The sequence below is a fragment of the Salvelinus fontinalis genome, chromosome 24 (assembly GCF_029448725.1).
Source record: "Salvelinus fontinalis isolate EN_2023a chromosome 24, ASM2944872v1, whole genome shotgun sequence".
In the NCBI taxonomy this organism is placed as follows: Eukaryota; Metazoa; Chordata; class Actinopteri; order Salmoniformes; family Salmonidae; genus Salvelinus; species Salvelinus fontinalis.
This window is the reverse complement of record NC_074688.1, coordinates 34447890-34469479: the sequence shown is the minus strand read 5'-3', so window position 1 is coordinate 34469479 and position 21590 is coordinate 34447890. Positions and strand designations below refer to the sequence as shown.

Genomic DNA, 21590 nt, shown 5'->3' with positions numbered 1-21590 from the left:
GAGAGAGAGGAGAGAGAGAGAGAGAGAGAGAGAGAGAGAGAGAGAGAGAGAGAGAGAGAGAGAGAGAGAGAGAGAGAGAGAGAGAGAGAGAGAGAGAGAGAGAGAGAGAGAGAGAGAGAGAGAACAGGGAGAGAACAGGGAGATGTGAATAGAAAAAGATTTTCAATAGTGTCTCTAATGAAGTGAATAATGTACATTGTTCTGTTGGGAGAACATACACACCCTCTAGCAACATTCTGTGTGCATTCATGTATATACACTGAGGGGGCTTTTACATGAGAGAGATCAATGGCTATGGATTGGTCTTTAAAAAATCTCTGTCTGTGTGTGTAATAAGGAAGCGGACTGAATCAAATGACCAATTAAAGAGTCCTCTGTAGCTGGATGAACACACACATTTCTAATATCTTCTCTGAAGGAGAGAGAGAGGAGGCAGGGTGGTGATCTTATTTTGAAAGTACAGTACAGATAAACATTACAGATCAAGGACCCTCTGTTTGTGTGTGTGTGTGTGTGTGTGTGTGTGTGTGTGTGTGTGTGTGTGTGTGTGTGTGTGTGTGTGTGTGTGTGTGTGTGTGTGTGTGTGTGTGTGTGTGTGTGTGTGTGTGTGTGTGTGTGTGTGTGTGTGTGTGTGTGTGTGGTAATGCACCCGTTATGTGTTCGTGCGTACAACTAAGATATTTTGGTTGTGTGCAAAACCAAATATTTGTAATGTGTGTGGGTGCACCATGTTACTTAACATACATTAACATTACCTTTCCCCCCAGGAGTCCCCAGTGCTGCCACAGTGGTGATAGTGATCTGTATCGCCGCCCTGGTGGTGGTGGTTGTGCTAGGCATCTACCGTATTCACCTGACACACCAACAGGAGGGCAGGAGCTCAGACGCAACCAAGGAGGGAGAGCTGGACTGGGACGACTCAGCGCTCAATATCACAGTCAATCCTATGGAGGTAAGGGGAAGAGGGAGAGCTGGACTGGGACGACTCAGCGCTCAATATCACAGTCAATCCTATGGAGGTAAGGGGAAGAGGGAGAGCTGGACTGGGACGTCTCAGCGCTCAATATCACAGTCAATCCTATGGAGGTAAGGGGAAGGGGGGGAGGCTGGAAACAAAACAGTGGGGGAGAGGCGAGGGAGGAATAAAGGAAGGAAGGTGAGTGTTGTAGGGACCAGATGTTGGAACAGCCTTAAGGCAGTAAGTAGGAGGAGGCAGCAGGATCAGGGGCAAGATACTGTCCAGTATATTAACAGTGAAAGGTGGTTCCAGGTGAATGACAAAATCTATGAATAGTTATATAATCTTTACAGAATACAGGTTTGAATAGAAATCAAAACCCTGCGCCTCAATCAGGCCTACCCTGCCAAACCAACAGTAGCAGGTTGGGGTATACCAGGCTATGAACAGCCTCCCACACAGCTCACATACCAAACCAACAGTAGCAGGTTGGGGTATACCAGGCTAAAGACAGCCTCCCACACAGCTCGCATACCAAACCAACAGTAGCAGGTTGGGGTATACCAGGTTATGGACAGCCTCCCACACAGCTCACATACCAAACCAACAGTAGCAGGTTGGGGTATACCAGGCTATGAACAGCCTCCCACACAGCTCACATACCAAACCAACAGTAGCAGGTTGGGGTATACCAGGCTATGAACAGCCTCCCACACAGCTCACAGACCAGAGCTAGAACATCACTCCAGCTCATAGGTGAAACAGGTGCCTTTATACCTATGGCCCCTCCTTATGAAACCTACCATTAAACATGGTGCTCTTTACCCATTAAATCATGCAACAGGCATCGTCATTATATTACATATTACATCTAAATAAACATCTTAAACATTCCTGGCTTATCCTCATTGCGGGAAATCTTTAAATGAATGAATACACCTTTCATAACAATAGTTCTGCAATCTGCGTATGGTCCCATTACGCACGGACATGATAGACAACACATGGAGCTCCGAGATGTGCCAACTTCAAACACAGGACACATTACAATATGGAAATAAACAAACTTCTTTCTTGTCAGTGTAGCAGGTGTTCATGTGCACCTGAACATCACATCCATTGGTAGGATTGCAAAAGGGTCAATTAATACATTTAAGTATGAAACTGAAATTCGTCACAACGCAACTTGACCAAACATTTGCTCGACACACAATTAGCCTTACGCACAATAAATAGCCATGATACTGGCAAAAGAGGGAAATAACAACAGTATACACCTTTAGGATAAATGAATTACTAGATATATGGGGACACATGAATGTGCTAAACAAGGGGAATTCAATAATTAGTGACGAGAGGTACTGAGGTAGCTTCGTCACAGTAAGAAAAGAGAGAATGGACTGAAATTGAGTAACGAAGATAGAGGGCAGAGGGAGGAATGGCAGGGAAGAGGAGAGAAAGGGAGGAATGGCAGGGAAGAGGAGAGAAAGGGAGGAATGGCAGGGAAGAGGAGAGAAAGGGAGGAATGGCAGGGAAGAGGAGAGAAAGGGAGGAATGGCAGGGAAGAGGAGAGAAAGGGAGGAATGGCAGGGAAGAGGAGAGAAAGGGAGGAATGTCAGGGAAGAGGAGAGAAAGGGAGGAATGGCAGGGAAGAGGAGAGAAAGGGAGGAATGGCAGGGAAGAGGAGAGAAAGGGAGGAATGGCAGGGAAGAGGAGAGAAAGGGAGGAATGGCAGGGAAGAGGAGAGAAAGGGAGGAATGTCAGGGAAGAGGAGAGAAAGGGAGGAATGGCAAGGAAGAGGAGAGAAAGGGAGGAATGGGACATAGTGAAACAGAGTAGGAAACACAAGGGCCACAGTAATCAGCTCCAGAACCTGTTACACAGCTGTTGCCTCTCTGTGCCCCATGCAGAGCTTCCAGGAGCCCCAGGAAGCTGAGGAAGAGGCCAGTGAGGAGGAGGAGGAAGATGAAGAGGATGACATCACCAGCACAGAGTCAGACGACAGCGAGGAGGAGGAGGTCCCAGGAGCTCACAGGGTACAACAGAGCAGCAAGAGGGGCCAGCTGGACTGCTACAACTCTACATGAACCTACTGAATACAATTATACATGCACACTGATGCACACACATACACACTGATGTATATACACACACGCTGAGGCATCAACATACTCACTACTATAAAATAAATTGTTCAAATCATGAGACTACCTGAGATTTCTCTGAGTTGAGGTAACATCTCCCCCTACTGGTGAAAAAGGAAATGGTATTAAGAATAGAATGAGCACTGTGTGATAACACACATAAACACATACACATACACGTCACACACACATACACGTCACACACACACAAACGTCACACACACACACACACACACACACACATACACGTCACACACACACACATACACGTCACACACACACACATACACATACACGTCACACACACACACACATAAACACATACACATCACACACACACACACATACACACACACACACATACACGTCACACACACACACACATACACGTCACACACACACACATACACGTCACACACACACACACACATACACGTCACACACACACACACATACACGTCACACACACACACATACGTCACACACACACACATACGTCACACACACACACACACACGCACGCACACACACACACACACACACACACACACACACACACACACACACACACACACACAACACCAGCCTGTATTTAAAAAGACTCCTTTCCTTTATGTCAAACTATGTAGTGTTAACTAAAGGCTACCCTGTGGTACTCCAATGCTGTAATACTATCCTGTGGTCTTGAGTACCCCAGACCTCAAGCCCTAGTCCACAAGCTGAAACCTTACCTACTGTTTTTTACTGAGACTGTGAAAAAAAGACAACAAAATGTGAAAAACTGTATACGACTGAAATTGCTTGTCAAACATCTGTTTTCCACCTATTTTTTCAGGGTCTAAAATCTTGTCTGAGAAACTGTGGTCCTATAGGTCGCTGTGATCTTTTGTAATGGTAACAACCAACTAATGAAACAAATACCAAATGATAGTCTTTGGGTGGAGTTTTCCTTTAAGATGGTACAGTCCAGTATAGGGGAACACCTTTGATTCTTACCTTGATACACTATATTGCAAAAGTATGTGGACACCCCATCAAATTAGTGGATTCGGCTATTTCAGTCACACCCGTTACTGATGGGTGTATAAAATCGAGCTCACAGCCATGCAATCTCCATAGACACACAATGTCAGTAGAATGGCCCTACTTAAGAGCTCAGTGACTTTCAACATGGCACTGTCATTGGATGTTACCTTTCCAACAAGTTAGTTCATCAAATTTCTGCCCTGCTAGAGCTGCCCCTGTCAACTGTAAGTGCTGTTATTGGGAAGTGGAAACATCTAGGAGCAACAACGGCTCAGCCGTGAGGGGAAGGCCACAGAAGCTCACAGAACGGGACCGCCGAGTACTGAAGCGCGTAGTGAGCTAAAAGATTATGTCCTCGGTTGCAACACTCACTACCGAATTCAAAACTGCCTCTGGAAGCAACGTCAGCACAAGAACTGTTTGTCAGGAGCTTCATGAAATTGGTTTCCATGGCAGAGCAGCCACACACAAGCCTAAGATCACCATGTGCAATGTCAAGCATCAGCTGGAGTGGTGTAAAGTTCACCGCCACTGGACTCTGGAGCACTGGAAACGCGTTCTCTGGAGTGATGAATCACTCTTCTCCATCTGGCAGTCCGACAGACGAATCTGGGTTCCAGGAGAACGTTACCTGCACAAATGCGTAGTGCCAACTGTAAAGTTTGGTGGAGGAGGAATAATGGTCTGGGGCTGTTTTTCATGGTTCGGGCTAGACCTTAGTTCCAGTGAAGGGAAATCTTAATGCTAAGGCATACAATGACATTCTAGATTATGCTATGCTTCCAACTTTGTGGCAACAGTTTGGGGAAGGCCCTTTCCTGTTTCAGCATGACAATGCCCCCGTGCACAAAGCAAGGTTTTCTCACGCAATTGCACACCCTATAGAAATGTTGCGCAACATTAGCTCATGGGAACTCATGAAGTGTTTGATTAGATTTTCGATTACATTTTCATTGATGTCAGAGTGATTAGAGGGACAATACAGTGCTGAGTACCAGGCAGTTAGCAAGTTTGGTAGACTACTAATTACCATCAGCAGCATAAGAGCTCGGCATTCCAATTCATTCCAATGGTGTTCGATGGTGTTGAGGTCAGGGCTCTGTGCAGGCCAGTCAAGTTCTTCCACACCGCAACAGCCCTACATACCGAAATGGTTTGTCGAGATCGGTGTGGAAGAACTTGACTGGCCTGCACAAGCCCTGATCTCAACACCATCTAACACCATTGGAATGAATTGGAACACCGACTGCAAGCCAACATCAGTGCCCGACATCACTAATGCTCTTGTGGCTGAATGGAAGCAAGTCCCCGCAGCAATGTTCCAACATCTAGTGGAAAGTCTTCCCAGAAGAATGGAGGCTGTTATAGCAGCAAAGGGGGGACCAACTCCATATTAATGCCCATGATTTTGGAATGAGATGTTTGACGAGCAGGTGTCCACACACTTTTGGTCATGTAGTGTATCTGTGTTCAGTATATCATACCTTTTGTCCATTGCATCAAATTAAAATTTAAGACGAAATAAGAAAAAATATTATTGCATTGATTTGCAATATTTTAATACCTGAAAAATATGTTGGGTTTATTGCAATGGAATATATTTTATTTATCACTGCGTATTTAAGCCTGGATGAGGTGTCTAGGTGATTTTACATTTGGCGTAACCAATGGCACTAAACAATCTTTATTTGTTTTTTGATTGGTGTCCTGTTGGAGATGTTGTAGTTACTTGAGGCATAATCATGCAGTTGCAACATTACAGAATGTTCAGATAGAAATATGTTGCATAGAACAGACACGTTTCTCTGTCATGCAAAACAATTACCATGTCAGCTCCATGCATGTAATTTCTATCTTCAATATTCTGTAGCCAACTGAATAAGCACCCAGGTGAAAGTTGATCTTGCCTGTTCTGGTTTTTGGACACACTATAAGAGAGAAGGAACCTTGTACATTTGGATATGTTCCTCTTACCTGTACATACTGACTAGAGTAGGTGACCCTGCCCTGAACCTAGCGAAGCTCCTCCCTCTGTTCATCTGTATGTATGCACCCCCCTCCCCCCATCTCTATGTACTAACCCGCCCATGTCACTGAAATCTGTTCATATCACACCAAACCCACCCCTCTCTCTATGTTTGTATCTCAACGTTCAGTTCATTCCAAATGGCTGTGCTTTCTGTCTCTGTTAAGACAGGCAAGACAAACAGACACCGCTGTTCCTACATTTTAGGATGGGAGACAACAGTGGGAAATGATCATGGAAGTTAAACCAATTTAAACCCAACTTAAACTGGTTAATGGGCAGGGCATGTATAGAGTGTTGTCTTCTGTCTTTCTGTAGTCAATCCCAGCAATCCCCCTTACCCCTATCGTACACAGTACACCTATTACAAAATGTTATTTTACCTGCCATGAGGAGAAATTGAAAGTTTCTATTGTCTTCATTTTGGTATTTGACTGTGTGACCCTGCTTGATGTATTCCTTCCCGGGGATAGTCCTTTGGTTCTAGCTGTACCCGTACCCCCTTTGAACCTTGCTGGACTTTGCATCAATCCTCCCCAATGGTCTCCCAACGTTTGTTTTAGAACAGTGGTCACCAACATTTGAGTCAAGATCACTTTCGCAGTCAAAAGGCAAGCCAAGATCTACCACTCAGATAATTATTTTTACATGAACCTAATAAAAACAGCTCTGTAGGAATGAGATTTGTGCAGTACACTTAATACATTATCTTAGCATATTGGCTATATGCCTGGCCTGCCAATATTATTTTTCTCAGACCTTATTATATTTCAAAACTCGAGCTTTGATAACAAACTAGATCAGTTGGTGTAGCACTTGTGAGGCACAGCTGAGCATGAATTGAAACAATTCGCTTTTTTATTTTACTGGACTGATGGTACCTGCTTCTGATGGGCATGGTGATTTTAAGACAACTGGGAACTCTGAAAAAACGAGGTCAAACCAAGAAGTCAGCGAACTTCACATCGGAAAGTCGGAGTTCTAGAGAGATGCTAGCGTTTACGAGTTGGATGACCATTCAAAACTATTTTCCATAGTCGGATCTCGCTTTTTCCGAGTTCCCAGTTGTCTTGAACGATTGAAAGACAATGAATCCCGAGTTCCCAGTTATTTGGGGAAAAAACAGTCTCAGTGGACAGATGGAGTGAGCAGCAGACGGTCCTTGCTCTCCTTCCTTTCCTCCAGTGCGACTGACTAGAGAGAGGGGACACAGTCTTCCACCTGATGGCAAAACTCGAGTCGCACCACACCTGCCTCGGCACAAATTCATGTTGTTCCTATGACCAGCGAAAGTGAAATACTCCTCGATATTAAAATACACACGACGAGCTGCTAATAATAATAAAAACGCAGGGCTATCTATACACTTTGCTACTCGTTCATTTTCCGGGGTCGTGGAAGATGTAGGTAGGCACCGTGATTTGAGCTATCCGATTGGCCAGCCCCAAAAGCGCACTCGATTTAGCCACATAACTCCCGGTCCGCTGGGTAGGCGGAGTTGAACTTTTCAGACAAATGAAATGGTTAAAAATGGGAAACTTTGCCTACCCGGTGCCCAAGGCTTCTGAATCAAGTTGAACGTACTGTCAATAGCGCAACACGGAAAAAAGGAGCGCAAGCTTATGCAGTTATCGTTGGCTTTTCTACAGAAATGTTTGGTGATAGACTAGGAATGCCTTGAAGATCAACATGTCAATCAACATTAAATAAAGGTTAAATTTATAAAATATATAAAAATCGCGATCCACTGGTTGGTGACCACTGTTATAGAAGAAGAAGAAGAAGAAGGTGAAAATAAATATCATCCTTGTAAAATGTGTAAAACCTTTTTTCGGTTTTTCTTGATTTTTTCTTTGGACTGTTTTTCTTAGTTTACTTTAGATGGTCACTACAACACTTTCTGTAAATTGACCAATAAAGACTTGTTTTAGAATCTAGCTGTGTCTCATTCATTCTGCAGTCACTTATCAATTTATTCAATACAGAAAACAACTAGGCCTAGAGAATGTGTGAATTAAAATGGGGTGGGAAATACTCAGCCGCAGGTCACTAATTAGTCATATAGTTAAGTCTATGGACATTTCAGTCTATGGTATTTCAAAGCTATGAAAGGTATTAGACCAATTTAACAGTTTAACCCTCCTTTTATGTTAGTTTCATGTTAATTAATTCTGTGTTCCAGGTCCAAAATGACCGTCCCATTATAGCTGATTATAAATCCATAAGAATACATATATCACCTAATGTTATGTTAGATCTTTTTATCAACTTAAATTCTTGTGATCATTACAAGTTTTGAAATTCAATTTGCTATTTATGGCCTGTAGGCCTCGTTGACCTGAGCTCATACAACTCTTTTTAGAGTAAAAAAATCTGGATTATTGGATTATTTTGACTATAGCATATACTCAGATGAAACCCATTGTGCTATTTATCACTGACTACTTTGTGTCAAAGTTTAACAAGGACTCTCTACTCCTCACCAGTGTCATGATCAAAGATATGATCAAGAGCCTCACATACAGTATATTGTTTGATCATTGTGCTGCCATAGAATGAATTGTGAGCAAGGCCTCAAAAAAGCTTTATATACCAGAGCTGCAAGAAAAGTTCTATATATTATTGAAACAATTTTGCGATTGTTTGTGAGAATGCCAACAGGTGTGGTTCCCGTGGAGGAAAGATTATATTGGGGAAAGGTTACCGTGGGGGTTGCCATGGAAGCCAAAAAGGGGAGTGTGTGTTTAATCCAATGTCAAATTTAATACAATGTCTCCATCTAGTGGCCATTTCTATTGATGTGTTTATTGGTAGTGTTTTATCATTTTTTTCCACATTTCGAAGAAACAGGCTGTAGAGAATCATATTAAAGCGCTGGGCTTGGAATTTGACCAGGTTACCCCATAATTCGGCCGCCACGGACGCTGCCATAATAACGTCATAGACGGCCGAAAGTGTACGTCATAGTAAAACAGCTGAGATATTCCCGCGAGTTTCACTTTTTGATCACACTCAGACGTGCTGAAGAACGTAAGTGCCTCAGTAGCGGCCCATCTGCAATGCAATGAAAAATGCAGAATAATTAACTAGATTAGGCTAATTAAATACAAAGATCTCTAGTAGAATTTCCAACCAAAATGTAGGCCAATGAGTGAAATAGAAAGTAGGCTAGCCTAACGAGCGAAATCTAATAATGGCATGGTTTTCTTTAGGATATCGCATAAAATACAATTGGGAATCTGTTATCTAATACAAGAATGCTTGGTACTGATTCTGAATCCGGCTGTTGGCCGCGCTTGAGGTCTTCGAAGAAGCGCAACAACCCCAAAGCCAAACACGCAGGAAAGGAGATAGGGTATGAAGCCTGAAACAGATAAAAAGCCTAACAAGTACTGAAGTAGTGCCATATATTATTTTTATTTTTATATGGACAGGAATAACAGAAATAGTCATCTGAAAATGTCTGGCATAGTGGGGGGGATGATATTGTAGTGTAACTGTGATGACTACATTAGTATTTTTTCCAGCTCTCCCCTCTCTGACCCCTAAGCCTGCCTGTTACCCCTTCTAGCTCTCAGGATGCCCAGACAAAAACTGAGCTTGACCCAGTGACCCGCTCCCTGGCTCTCCACCTGTGCTGCCCAGCCTGTGACACTCTCCTCCTCCAGCCTGTGGCCACTGCCTCTGCCGGCCCTGCCTGGAAGGCGTCCGCAAGAAGCCATCCAGCACCAAGGCCTCTGATGCCGAGCAACCTCAGCCCTGCTCCCAGTGCCCCTGCTGCCTGGTCCACTACTCCCTCCAGCCCGGCGAGGCCTGGCCCTTCCCAGAGAACCTTCTCCTGGCTAACGTGGCTGAGCAGCTCCTGGAAAGGCTTGAGGGCCTGAGACGGGTGAAGCAACCCAAAACAAAAACACCCGTGCCAAGAAGTTACCCCTGAGGGTGACCGCCTGCGAAATCTGCTCTAAGCAGCGCGAGGCCCAGCGCTACTGACAAACCTGCGGCCTCAACTACTGTGCCAAGTGCCTGAGAAACTCCATGGCAAACGGGCATTCCAGGCCCACGTGCTGACGGAGCCCGTGGAGAGCGGGTGCCGCGATCCATGCCCCATCCACCACGACCGCTCCCTGTCCCACTGTTGCCTTGACGACGGAGCTCTGGGGTGCATGGAACAGGGGCACCAGGTACACGATGTGTCACCAGTCCACGAGGCCCGCGCCCACAGGGAGTTGGGCATCCGCAATTCCCTAGAGCAGGCTGGGAAGGGTAAGGTCATGTCTACTACTCTAATTTCATGGATTTATGTCATTAATTTGACATCTTAATGTTGCTGCACAAACAGCTTTTGTTCAGTTAATTAGCTTTCATAAGTGCAGCCAGAATCTACCAGTGCTAAGCTTTCACATCTTAATTACTGCAAGTAAAAAATACATTCTCAAAATCCCATCTTTGTGAACCACAGTAATGGTAGCCAATGTTCCCTCAAAAAAAATTAGGCACTGAGCAAATTTCAGGTCTGCTGAGTACAAACTTGAACATCTAGAAAATTCTGTGCAAATTCCAGCGCAAGTTTACTGTGAACACTGAGGTCGTACTCGCTTTAAGTTCCAGTTTTAACAGTGGTCAGGTAGGCTACTATGGATATTTGATCATAATGTATGTCTACCAGAGTGGCCTACCATCAAAAACAATGGAGAAAAATACATCCCATAACATTTTAACATGGAACTAGCTGTTCTATCAATCAGCCTACAGTAGCAGCCAATGTGTGGTGTTCAATGTAGGCCTACATTCAACATTACCCTGTTATCCACTTGTCCATCAGACGAGGAGATGGCTTAAAATGTTAAGTTTGATGCAAGAAACAACTTTACAAAATAAAATTCATTATTATTCCTATACTATTATTACAGAAAATCTGACAAATTATGCCTATTGGCTACTTAGCTTATTCAAGACCGTCTCAAAATACAACGCTGCCCCTTTAACACATAAAAAAATAATTTTACCTGACTGGCTTTTCTAAGATGACTAGAAATGCAGACATTTTGTGCTCTTGTCGGAAGCAACCCCTCCCCCATTGTTGACTAGAAATTAGCGATAACCGGGCTAATAACTCACTAACTAGCAAAGAATATGAACAAATGTACACAGGTGGCTGCAGCTTTGATCTCAAAACAAGCGCATCTACTCGTGACCGCTCATGCTGTTAACACAGTCAAGTTTAAAGTGAATGGCACAGATCCATATATGACTATGGCTATTTGCATATAGGCCTACTGCAGCTCTGATTGGTTATGGCGCTGTAGAGTAGGGGTCTGAGTCATGCCTGTCAATGCAATAGAATAATACGCCAATGCTCTCTGCCCACAAGAAAATCTCTTACACAGTTCGTTTTGCATACTAAGTCTTGCATAGTTTGTTTTGTTTCAGTATGTTACATTGAAAGTGGCTAATATTACGTTGATTTGAGCACAATTTTCCACAGTATAGTGAAACGTTGATAGTGTTAACTAAAGGGAAAAACTAGGAAGTTGAGTGAAGTTCAAACTCATGCTTCTCTGCATGGGCTGATATTTCTTCTGCCCGGCCATCCGAGGGGAGCTGCGCGCCCACGCACGTGCACGTGCACAGCTTAGAGGGAATATTATGTCAAACAGATTACTTGCAGCAGAGTAAACTCAATGTTAATTCATTAAAAGTTAATACAGGAAGTTAAGTTTGTATCAGATGTTTATTGCTGCACCCGTCACGTGGCTGTAGTGAAGTCCCAGTGTGAAGCTGACATGGTGTCCATGGACCAGTTGAGGGCCCGGACGGGCTCCGACGGCACCGAGCTAAGACACAGTGTGCGCGAGGGCTTCCTGTCTATCCGTAATGTCCTGCTAGACCAGGAGGCATTGCTGCTCTCACACCTGGAAAACCAGACCTCCAGCACCTGCAGCGGAGCCATTGACTTTATCCAGACCTCTGCCCCACTCCTGAGCTCCCTGACTGGGCTGGAGACGATCTCTGAACAGGCCCTCCTGGAGCCCAACACTGTGGCCTTCCTGACCGGGGCCATGGCTCTGACCCAGTGGCTGCAGAGGGTCAACAGGGACATTCATCGCTCTGCCCTGACTCTCCAGGAGGGGGAGCCCTTCAAGGGGATGAAGATGGACTTTGATGCTCTCTTTGGGGACCTGCAGGGCCTGCTGGGGACCCATCTCCACTGGAAGAGCCCCGAAGTGGCTGCAGTGGTTGCCGTGGCGACCGGCATGGAGGCAGCCATTTTGGAGGGGTGCTGCGAGGTGGTGCAGCTGCCATCATGCCCAGGGACCCCCCACCGCACCCTGGCGGACTCACCCCGAAGCCCCCGGACCCCCAGGAGCCACAGGAAGCTGGTGATGGAGGAACAGCTGGGCCTGTCAGCTGGGGACTGCAGCGATAAGGAACGCCATCTGCTGCCCAGGCCCCCCATCATCTACCAGCACATCGTCAGTGGAGCCACTGTGGAGGTACAGTTAAACAGCAACTATGGACTTATTCAGAAATTAAACTTCAAATGTATTGTTTTATATCTATGTAGAAGTTATCCAATATGATGATAGCTATTTATCTGTCTGTGTAGATCTTCTGGATGCTGCCCATGGGCGGAGGTGAAGACCTTTGACATCCACTTCCAGGATGCTGTTATTGTGGGGATGGCCATGGAGGAGGGGAAGGGAGTGGTCCTGGTGGGGGTGAAGACCTGCAACCTGCAGACGGCCGGGCTCTGCCTAGACACACACTACCTGTTCCGGGCACGCTCTGTCAACAGCCACGGGGCCGGCGTGTGGAGCTCCTCCTACAGAGTGAGTGTGGTATTACATGACCAATGACATTCACTGACTGATTGTGAGCCCAATCCTATTTTGATGTACATGAGTATTACTAACAACTAACTTGTTCATGTTGTCATTGTTCCCAGGTGAACACCGAGTGCCAGGGAGATGAGGCCAAGGCAGCCGTGACACAGGAAATCTAACTCTTAGATTAGGAAATAAAGATCACACACATCAAATCTCATACTCCATATGTCTACTTACAATCTGCCCTTTACACATATTACCTTACATTATCAAACAGAAACATACACTGCATAACAAAAATAAAGCAAGTAACTTTGAAAAAGTGAGTTATTCAATTTTTTCAATAAACACAATGCACACATCTTGTTGCTATGTGGAATTTGTTCCTAACTAATTCACCTGGTTAAATAAAGGCTAATCAGAATAAAATTGTATTGACCACTTGAAAATAGAAATGATAGTCTTCATCACGTCTCGGTGCCCTGAGCAAACAGTGGAAATCTTTCTTTAATCACCTATGAAAAAAAACACTCATTAGCATCAGGCTAACGAGTCCTAGGTGACCCTCTCGTTATACAACATTAAATAATTACATCCTATTACCCCCAGCAGCAGCAGCCCTCTGCTATTACAGCCCACACATCTCTCAAGGACATGGTAATCCACTCATTCTAATTAAAACACTGCTGAAAGTGCACTGTCCGGAAAAATGTGGTAAGTGTCGTGACTTGACTTTAAAATCAATCTGAGGACTGTTATTTATCTAATTACCTAAATATGTTTAATTGTTACCCGATTAAATTAATTATGTAACAATTAATTCATTAGGATCTGGGGCACCACGAGAGCGGTTCTTTAAAGAGTTGCTATCTCCCGAATTAAACTCTAAAGGTCTTTACCTATCACACCTATAAACAGTCAATGTATTAATCATAACCTCATATCATCATTCTGAACAGTCGTAACCTCCTTGCATCTGCAAAAACTCGAGACTTACTTATGATTCAGTACTACACAAATTGGTGTAATTATTTATTTACAAACGAATTAAATGGTAACACAGAATAACATACACACTTAATACGTCAAAAACAGGTCCATAGCGGACTGACAACAATATGGCTGCTTGTTACAAAAGACATGGAGAGGGCGAGAGAGAGAGAGAGGGAGAAAGACACTTAACGTTGGTACATCTAGAAAATACTCCCACTTATAGTATTCCTATACTTTGCACACGAACCGCCGCCCGCTTGGAGTAAGAAATCATAAATATATTTACGTGAAATGCCTTGGTTCGCCGTGTCTCTCGGAACCGGGCTGCCTTGGAAAGAGGGTTGGGCCTTTTCGTGGCACGCTGGTAAGTCTCTGATTGTTCAGAAATGGTTCCAACAAGTCTTCTTATCAGGTATGAAGGTAAGACCCAGATGCAGACCACGTCGAATAAACAATAATTTCCTGTTCCAACAGTGGCAGGCAATAGACAGGTCAAGGCAGGCAGGGGTCAGTAATCCAGAGGTGGGGCAATGGTACCGGACGGCAGGCAGGCTCAGGGTCAGGGTAAGGCAGAGGTCAGTAATCCAGAGGGGGGCAATGGTACCGAGCGGCAGGCAGACTCAGGGTCAGGGTAAGGCAGAGGTCAGTAATCCAGAGGGGGGCAAAGGTACAGGTCGACAGGCAGGCTCTGGCAGGCAGAGTGGTCAAGTAGGCAGGCTCAGAGTCAGGACAGGCAAGGGTGAAAACCAGGAGGGCGAGAAAAGAGAGTCTGGAAAAAGCAGGAGCTGAGACACAAAACGCTGGTTGACTTGAACAAACAAGACGAACTGGCAACAGACAAACAGAGAACACAGGTATAAATACACAGGGGATAATGGGGAAGATGGGCGACACCTGGAGGGTGGTGGAGACAATCACAAAGACAGGTGAAACAGATCAGGGTGTGACACTTCTACTGTTGTTCCTCTCTGTAGTTGTCCGGTGACTTGTCATGTAGTCCTGAACAGAACTATAGAGTTGATTTTCCTACCATTCTTTCCTGAAGCTGCCTCTTTGAACATAGGCTAGCCAGCTGTGTCGATGGTTCCCAGTGGGGTGATGAGAGTAGCGTAATACGATGGTTTGAGCAGTAGTAGAATGATTAAAGGACAACTAATCAGCCATACCAGCGATTTTTTCGGGAGGTGGTTTTATTGTTTCTACCTCGTGTTGAGATTCAGGGTTCAAACCGCTCTAACAGTGCAGCTGCAGCTCTACGTCTCTCTGGTCCGATATGTAAATTCTTAACCCATAATTTTATACAGTTTGTTCAAAAGGGCGGTTGCGTCAGGCTGACACGCTCTCTGACCTCACTCAGGGGCGTGACTTGTAACTTGTACAAAGTTTATGTAAAACAATTATATCTTATGTCTCTTAAAATCATTTCGCTCTCTTAACAAAAACACTTTCATAATTTTTCATATTTCATGCACAACACATTGGATGGACACTTCACTCATGTAGTGGATGTACTTTCCAAGCTACAGTATTTCCTTTATAATTTTTTTAAATGATATCACAAAATTACAAACGAAATGACATTCGTGTTCTTTAGATCGCCTCTGACCATTCCCCATGTTTTATGTTTGAAATATTGTTACAGTATTTGCTTTAGAACGTGTTACAGTTTCAGCGGGAAAAGTCTGTAGAAACAAAAGACATTCCTCTGGTGAACATTGGAGAGGGAGAGCTGAATGTTCTGTCCTTGATTTACAACAGGGTGTGAGTTGTTAACCCCGCCAGCCCCCCCCCCCCCCCCCCCCCCCCCCCCTCCTCTGCGGGTGAGAGGGGGTCTGGTTCAAGTTATTGATTGCAAACCTGATCTGACCTATTATGATCCTCACAGGACAGTCATGACATAAGCTATATGCTAATGAGTGGATAGAGAGTGTTCCAGAGGTGTTACACTGTGGTGTGTGTGTGTGTGTGTGTGTGTGTGTGTGTGTGTGTGTGTGTGTGAGAGGAGTGTGTGACAGTTGATTGGTTCATTACCGGTCCACCTGGTGCATGGTTGGTTATATGAGAGTTGGTCTGGGTGATAGAGTCTGTTGTGTGAACATGGTGTCTGTGCTGTAATATGAGTCATCTGCTCCACTATGAGAGGCTTTTAACCTGCAATATCACACTACATTTATAAAACAAGTCATTGTGTCCTTTAAAATCACTACTGGCATCGTTCTTTCTCTCGCTTTCTTTCTCTCTCTGTCTCTCACTCGCTCTCTCATACACACATTTAGGCTAAGTTTACACAGGCAGCCCAATTCTGATATTTTACCACTTTGGTATTTTGACCAATCAGATCAGCTGTTTTGCCAATAATTGTGCAAAAGTTTAGATTTTGGCTGCCTGTGTAAACGCAGCCTTATAGTACTGCATTTCTCATCAGTTTTTCTGTTTCCTTTGCTGAGGTTTACACATTGATCATAATGTCATCTAATCTTTTCTCTTCTTCAAAATCTGCAATCATCTTATCAATCATCAAATCAAATCAAATTGTATTGGTCACATACACATGGTTAGCAGATGTTATTGGTCAGATACACATGGTTAGCAGATGTTATTGGTCACATACACATGGTTAGCAGATGTTATTGGTCACATACACATGGTTAGCAGATGTTATTGGTCACATACACATGGTTAGCAGATGTTATTGGTCACATACACATGGTTAGCAGATGTTATTGGTCACATACACATGGTTAGCAGATGATATTGGTCACATACACATGGTTAGCAGACGTTATTGTGAGTGTAGCAAAATGCTTGTGCTTCTGGTTCCGACAGTGCAGCAATATCTAACAAGTAATCTAACAGTTCCACAACAACTACCTTATCATCATCGTTGCCATCCCCATAGTCTGTGAGGAAAGAGAGGACTGATTGGCACAGTGTTATTTGAGGATTCATCAGAGATAATGCTGTAATCTTACCTGCTTGTGTACAATGTTACAGTGCAGTAGGCCTGATACTCATGGACAAATACAATAGTTGTAATTTCCAGAATTGACCAAAAGATGGGAGCATAGATCCCACCAGCACAGGATCAGGTGGAGCAACAAATATTCAGCATCAGCAGAAAAAAATTAAACTAATCTAAACTCCCAGGTGAGTTTATTATGACAAGGTTTCCAGCTTCATCAGAGTTGTGCTGATGATCATGATTGTATAATAACAGAGCGTAGCATGCAAAGTCAGAGGAAATGGGACTCATGCTGAGCTCAAGTGACATGCATACATGTGTATGGCTGACGTCAGTACAAACACAGCAGGAGTCCAGTTTGTGTACACAGAGGGAGAATCTTAATTGCACACTCCTCGCTTCTTCTCTCCTCACCTCCTTCTCAAAACCCATTGGATAAGAAAGCCAGAGGTCCCTACCCTCTGACCTCCTCCAATCGGTTTTGAGAAGGAAGAGCAGAGAAAGGTTGCGGTGAGTATGCAATTAAGATTCTCCCATACAGTAGAAACCAGCCTGTGATCCTGTGGCATAGTGACTAATTGTGAATCCATGCGTGCAGGAGTTATACGATTGTGTTTGTAAGGTCAGGAGGTCATACAGTCATCCAAAGGCCTTGACGTCATTTGTAGAACATACACATACACACACACACAACACACACAGCTGTAAGGGGTTTAGGCAATGTCACTGGTATCACCATAAGGCTGTGGCCGCTAATTGTGTGTGTATGTGTGCGCGCGTGCACGTGTGTGTGTGCGCATTACAGTTGCTAATTTGAGATGAACCCTCACAGTAACAGTGTTTGGCTGCACTAATAGGCAGTGGCTGACATTTGAAAAGGTTGAGATGGAGGGTGGGGGGGGTCTCACTCGCATTCTGACTAAAGAGTCGGTCCCCTTGTGCGGAATGGCCAGAGGATAAAACATTGAGACTCAAGCTTTTGTCCTAGCTAGTCCATAGACCAATTGTTGTAAAAATCAAATTAATTCCTATGCTACAATATACAGGTAGGTGGTAGGCACAATTAAATGTTATGTCACTCAATCTTCTTCATCTCTCTCTCAACATCTGTTCTCATAGTATGCAGTTATGCAAAACAAATGTTTATTCAAGAATAATAAGGGATGTAGGAGAAGAGATAAGTAGGCAGTAGGAAAGGAATCAGTGGAAGACAGAGATATACAGCAGCACCTAGATCTTCTGCACAGATTCTGCCAGACCTGGGCCCTGACAGACCTGGGTCCTGACAGACCTGGGCCCTGACAGACCTGGGCCCTGACAGACCTGGGCCCTGACAGACCTGGGCCCTGACAGACCTGGGTCCTGACAGACCTGGGCCCTGACAGACCTGGGCCCTGACAGACCTGGGCCCTGACAGACCTGGGCCCTGACAGACCTGGGTCCTGACAGACCTGGGCCCTGACAGACCTGGGCCCTGACAGTAAATCTTAGTAAGACAAAAATAATGGTGTTCCAAAAAATGGCCTGTTGCCAGGACCACAAATACAAACTCCATCTAGACACCGTTGCCACAGAGCACAGAAAAAACTATACATACCTCGGCCTAAACATCAGCACCACAGGTAACTTCCACAAAGCCGTGAACAATCTGAGAGACAAGGCAAGAAGGGCCTTCTATGCCATCAAAGGAACATAACATTTGACATACCAGGCAGGATCTGGCTAAAAATAGTTTAATCAGTTATAGAACCCATTGACTTTTATGGTTGTGAAGCATGGGGTCCGCTCACCAAACAAGAATTCACAAAATGGGACAAACACCAATGTAACGGCGATCCTCCTCCTCTCCATCTTCGGAAAAGGAGGAGTATTGAGGGAACCAAGGCGCAGCGAAGTTTGAACACATATTTATTAAACAAGACGAAAAAACGAACACGAACTACACTTGAAATGATACAAAATAACAAACGACGTAGACTGACCTAAACATGAGAACTTACATAGACACGAAGAACGCACGAATAGGAAACAGACTACATAAACCGAACAAACCGTATACAGTTCCGTATGGTGCAAACATAACACAAACACGGAAGACAATCACCCACAAACAAACAGTGAGAACACCCTACCTAAATATGACTCTTAATTAGAGGAGAACGCAAAACACCTGCCTCTAATTAAGAGCCATACCAGGCAACCAAAACCAACATAGAAACAGATAACATAGACTGCCCACCCAAAACTAACGCCCTGACCAATTACACATACAAAACAACATAAAACTGGTCAGGACCGTTACAACCAAATTGAGACTCTGCAAAAAATATCCTCTGTGTACAACGTAACACACCAAATAATGCATTCAGAGCAGAATTAGGTCGATATCCGCTAATTATCAAAATACAGAAAAGAGCCGTTGAATTCTATAACCACCTAAAAGGAAGTGATTCACAAACCTTCCTTAACAAAGCCATCACCTACAGAGAGATGAACCTGGAGAAGAGTAACCTAAGCAAGCTGGTCATGGGGCTCTGTTCACAAATGCAAAGAGAGCCCACAGAGCCCCCAGACAGCAACACAATTAGACCCAACCAAATCCTGAGAAAACAAAAAGATAATTACTAGACACATTGGGAAGAATTAACAAAAAAACAGAGCGAACTAGAATGCTATTTGGCCCTAAACAGAGAGTACACAGTGGCAGAATACCTGACCACTGTGACTGACCCAAACTTAAGGAAAGCTTTGACTATATACGTATTCAGTGAGCATAGCCTTGCTATTGAGAGAGGCCGCCGTAGGCAGACTTGGCCCTCAAGAGAAGACAGGCTCACTGCCCACAAAATGAGGTGGAAACTGAGCTGCACTTCCTAACCTCCTGCCAAATGTATGACCATATTACAGACACATATTTCCCTCAGATTACACAGACCCACAAAGATTTCGAAAACAAATCCAATTGATTTGATAAACTCCCATATCTACTGTGTGAAATACCACAGTGTGCCATCACAGCCACAATAAAAGGGCAACAACTGAAGCACAAACACAATTGTAAATACAACCCATATTTAAGTTTATTTATTTTCCATTTTTCACTTTAACTATTTGCACATCGTTACAACACTGTATATAGCCATAATATGACATTTGAAATGTCTCTATGCCACAACTTTAACACATATTGTATACTCAATGTCCGAGCCCCTACCCCTTGTCATTTAGTCCTAAAAGAAATGGATATGTGTTATTAGCATAGTCGTAGATCCACTTATCCCGTCTTCAGGCCAGGTAGGATGTTCCGCGTACTATCCAATCCTCTCAAAATTACTATAGTACTTTGAGGTAGTGGCTAGGACTTTGTTTCGAATTTGGCATCAGACATACACAGTAACACCACAACACCCCTGCAAAAACAGATGCAGCAAGCTGCTAAGCCTGTTTCCTCAGTTCAGAAAAGAAGGGAGGGGGCAGAGAGAGAGAGAGAGAGTGAGGAGGAAGAATGAGAGAGAGACTGTTGTTTGTTGATTTCCCATCGTAGTCGTGGGGATTATATCAAACAGGCTTAGTAGATGACTCTTAGGGGCTTGTGTTTTTGTTCTCTTGGCTAAATAAAGAAACGATTATTCGGCACATCTCTGGTGCTGTGCATACTCAGAGGACTAACTCACCCTTCCTACTCTCAAATGTATAATTTATGTCAATCTCTCCCCATCTCCCTCTATCCTTTACTGTCACTTCTCATTGCCTGCCTTTCTCTCTGAATCCCTGCTCTACTCCCCCTCAATCACTTTTCCAGCATTGCAGAGGCACCTCCCATCTTGCAGAGAAATAACTTGTGGGAGAGGGAGGCTGAGTGTAAGAGGACAAGGGGAAACAGCAGTCTTAGATAAACCCAGGGGAATCTCCCATCATCCTCTACTTCAGCAACACGCAGATGACTGCTCTGGGAAGGTGAGCCACTTGAAGTAGACGTTACTCGAAAGCACAGGTCAACAACCAGCTTCCTCTCCCCCTAATCCTAACCATTAACGACCAGCTTCCCCTTCCCCTAATCCTAACTATTAACGACCAGTTTCCCCATCCCCTAATCGTAACCATTAACGACCAGCTTCCCCTTCCCCTAATCGTAACCATTAACGACCAGCTTCCCCTTCCCCTAATCCTAACCATTAACGACCAGTTTCCCCATCCCCTAATCCTAACCATTAACGACCAGCTTCCCCATCCCCTAATCCTAACCATTAACGACCAGCTTCCCCGTCCCCTAATCCTAACCATTAACAACCAGCTTCCCCTTCCCCTAATCCTAATCATTAGGTGGAAAACTACCAAACCTGACCTCAGATAAGTATCTGGAGACAACTTTATCCTATGTCAGGTGCAGTGGCTCATAATAATGGCTGGAATTGAGTGTAATGGCTGGAATGGAGTGTATGGAATGGTATCAAACATGAACCATTCCATTCACTCCATTCCGGCCATTATTATGAACCGTCCTCGACTCAGCAGCCTCCACTGGTCAGGTGAGTCAGCTACTGCGGCAGAACAGTAAGAATTGTCTGGTAGTCTACATTGGCACTGGCAAAATCCCAGCAAAATAGAGAAACAAAGGCAAAGTTAAGATTCACACAGAAAAGTATTGTTCTGT

The 21590-nt window shown here is 44.3% G+C and overlaps 1 long non-coding RNA gene and 1 pseudogene across 1 annotated transcript; both read left to right on the top strand.

Moving 5' to 3' along the window:
* Positions 1-1029: 1029 nt before the first annotated feature.
* On the top strand, positions 1030-8091 carry LOC129822346 (uncharacterized). The gene is made up of 2 exons (XR_008754476.1): positions 1030-1086; positions 2869-8091. It is a non-coding gene; the product is annotated as an uncharacterized LOC129822346 (long non-coding RNA).
* Positions 8092-9411: 1320 nt separating this feature from the next.
* LOC129822659 (tripartite motif-containing protein 42-like) lies at positions 9412-13157 on the top strand (annotated as a pseudogene).
* The last annotated feature ends 8433 nt before the right edge of the window (positions 13158-21590 follow it).